At 36.7% G+C, this 3,494-nt stretch overlaps 1 protein-coding gene across 1 annotated transcript in view; it reads right to left on the bottom strand.

Moving 5' to 3' along the window:
• The window catches only part of focad (focadhesin), a 41,351-nt gene extending 39,541 nt beyond the window's left edge, over window positions 1-1,810 (bottom strand). The window contains exon 1 of the mRNA XM_035675710.1: window positions 1,749-1,810. The gene's annotated coding sequence lies outside the window, so the exon portion shown is untranslated. The remainder of the gene's footprint in view (window positions 1-1,748) is intronic.
• Between the last annotated feature and the right edge of the window lie 1,684 nt (window positions 1,811-3,494).

Raw genomic sequence — 3,494 nt, 5'->3', positions numbered from 1 at the left:
CCCGCCGCTGCAGACTGCACACGCCGGACAGGCGCATGGGATTTCTGACGGCCTTTCAGGTGGACACACACAGGCTTTCACAGCCCTGTTAGAGGGCCGTCAAATCACGGCTGTCTCAACAGGTTTTAATGAAACTGGTCGGTTTACTGCTAATGTTCATCAATACATCATCACTTAATTAGACAGATTATAATTAGGGCTTTGCATTGGCAAGAATCTAGAGATAGAATACGTATCACGATACTAGGTACAGACCAATTATCGTCCTGGACGATTATCAGATCAGATTATTATTTTTCAGATTAAGTGAATTTTTTATTTTTTTTATTTCATTGCACATAAAATATATTAATTCAAAAATGTTCTTTGGCTCTGATGCCGCAGCCTCTGTCCGTCTATCTTGTCTCACTATTCTGTAGTTTAGTTCAATGTCCCGCCCACAGCACTATGATTGGTTACACCTCACTCAATGTTGCTGTACCACAGGGGAGTGCAAATTATACTGCAATATAGTATTTGAGTTAAGGTACTTTGTTAAACTCCACTGCTTTATTCTAGAGTTTCATTTTTACTGCAAATGTAGATCAGTTCCAAATATCTACATCTGTATTGGCCTTGAAAAAAACAAAAAAACTATAGACGTCACATTACATTCAGGTACAGAACCATGAGCTATAAAACAGGTCCCTGTAAAGCAAAGGCATTGTTTGTTAGTACAATATTCACCTTTACTGACAATGCAATGTAAAAAGTACTTTCCCCAGTACACAAGATAAAGTATCCGGTGTCTGGACTGCACATGCACTGTAAGACAGTATGATTGACAGACTCTGATTCAGATTTATGTGGCACACTAAATAGTCTGGTCAAACTGTTAAAATGCATCAGAGGTCATTTTACCAAAGAGCTGAGGGCCTCCAACATGGCCTCCTGCTAACCCAGCAGAAAGCCTTTACAGCAAACCCTCAAACCCAAAGTCCTTTGACTATTAGTACTGTGGTCTTTATACTATTGGCACTATTATACTATGGTATACTGGAGCATAGAACAGTATTATCATTAGTATTGTGATAAACATCAACACGTGTTGATAGTTGGGGCAGAGTATGGCTCTTTTATAATACCTGACTTACCCGACACATAACATTACATAATATTATTGCTACTATTCCACCCGGCAGGTGGTGGAATGAGCAGAATGATGCTGCTGTTTTACACGGTGTATTTAGGCAGCCAGTTGTTGTTGTTGTGCCCTTTGGTAGATTATATTAATGCCGAATTAAAGATTGCTTCCTGCTTCCACAGACAATGCTTCCAGTAACGTTTTTATGCATTAAAAACATTTGCTAATACGTAATTGAAGATAAAGTGGACAGGTTTTCAGTGGGGTTTAGCTCTGTCTCAGCTACTCGTGGTCCTGATGCTGCCTACGTGTCGTACATACCAAACAAGTCACGTAAGAACTTTAGCACAAACCACTGGTGGACAAAAAGCTACTAACCTACACCCAGAGCCTTAATAATTATAAGAATATAATACAACAAATAACCTAGCAGGTGAAGTTAGCTGAAGAAGCTAATAACAGCTACACTGCAGTTATCAACACAAATGCTAATGCTATTCAACAGGAAGTGCATTCGTAAAAAGTAACGTTAGGAGTGTATTTACAGCTGCAGTAGACTGAATAACACATAAGCATCTCAGTTCAAAGTTTGTTCAACTTATACATGTTGTTGCCTCAACTTTACCTCATTCATCCAGCCGCCTGCATAACCCGCATGTAAGTACGGCGAGTACCGAGGACCAAAAGTGACAGAGACCGAGCTGTCACACACCGGGACCACCATTCCCCTTCATTTTCACTGAAATCATGATGTAAAGCTCTTTGTGTAACTAATGTGTTAATTAAAACGTAATAATCTACATCTACAGATATATACCAGAGCTTTTGAATGGGTAAATAAATCCCTCAAATAATACAAGAGACATGGGGGCATCTGGAAGTCTGTGGCTGCCCACATTAAAATAAACTAGTTTGACATTTATTAGATAAAGTAAGTCCCACTGAGATTGACATGTCATTATACCAATAATACAGAATACTGATTAAGGATAATATAGCTACATTAGAATAAAATATTATTGTAAGTAGCAAGGTGTGATGCAGTGATTGTGCTTTGGAGAATTATTTAATTAAATTAAATTAAATCATTAAATTAAATTAATAAAAAAGTCTGAAATTATACATTTTCAAACATGAAATTTGTTTAGTTTAGTTATTTATTTGCACATGCAAAGATTGAAATTAATTACATTAATTAAAATTATTGGATTTTAAGGTTTTTTTATTTTAATTCAACAGTTTACAAGTTGTACATTTGAATTTACGAATGTGAAATAAAATCTTTGCTTGAATTATTATATTATTATTATTGATATTGTAATAACAGACTTACATACATACATACATACATACATTGGTAACACGCAAAATTGCATATATTGTGTGTTTTGACATTGTGATCATACCCATGCCTGTAGAGGTCCATATCCTGTAACTATGCATGCATACAACAAATATAACACAATGGTATCCATAAAAAATACAGTCTTTACCTCAAAATACATCGTAAAAGTTGTATTTCAGATGTCTTTGTTGAAAGTCAGATGTGGCCGATGTATTACAGTCACAATAACAATTTTAATCATACTAATCGTATTTGAATGTTGGCGTTTGACTGCTTTAACCGAACTTGAACGTTTCATATAAACTGTTAAAGCATGCTCTATTCGCCGGTTTTCCCCTGGGACCTGAAGGCAACATAATTACAGGACGGATGCGGCCACCTGATTGGAGGTCCATATATCTGCTGCTCTCTTATTGGCTGTTTGGGTCTCGTGCTCTGTCTGCAGCCCCAGCGGGTACACCAAGCTGCGCGTGCGCTTTGCCCCTCAACGTCGTTAAATAACAGAATTGATGCGAAGAAGTAACGGAAACGGGAGAATTTGACATTCAAAATAAAATAATGGAAAAAATAGATAACCAGAAAATAATACTGTATACTTTATCTTAATTTCTCTGAAGGCAAAGATGTATTACTAACTGCTGCACAAACATCTTATATACAATTTGATTGGCAGATTAAGCTTAAAAAAATGTTTTAAAGGAACATGAGAGCAATGAGTTATCTATTCATGGATATGGGCTCTACAGTATCAGTAGAATTTAATATAAATTGACTGTACAGACAGACTGAGTGAATTTCCTCCAAGCCAAGTCGGAAAACACATTGTGTTGTTTCAGGTTTGGGCCCTTTGTCATTACACGATTAGGGGCCCACGGAGGTCTTAATTCAATCATGCTGGTAATTCAATACTGAGAACACGGACATGCATTAAGAAACCTGCATTGTAACATCTTAGGCAACTGAATAAATAACAATATAAGAAATAAAAAATGACAAAAACAAAGGACCGTGGCCTGTAAACGTGCT

This window comes from Morone saxatilis, unplaced genomic scaffold (assembly GCF_004916995.1).
Source record: "Morone saxatilis isolate NCDOM2014 unplaced genomic scaffold, NCSU_SB_2.0 Contig4, whole genome shotgun sequence".
NCBI classification, from domain to species: Eukaryota; Metazoa; Chordata; class Actinopteri; family Moronidae; genus Morone; species Morone saxatilis.
Note: the sequence above shows the minus strand (reverse complement) of the source record. Positions and strands in the feature narration are given on the sequence as shown.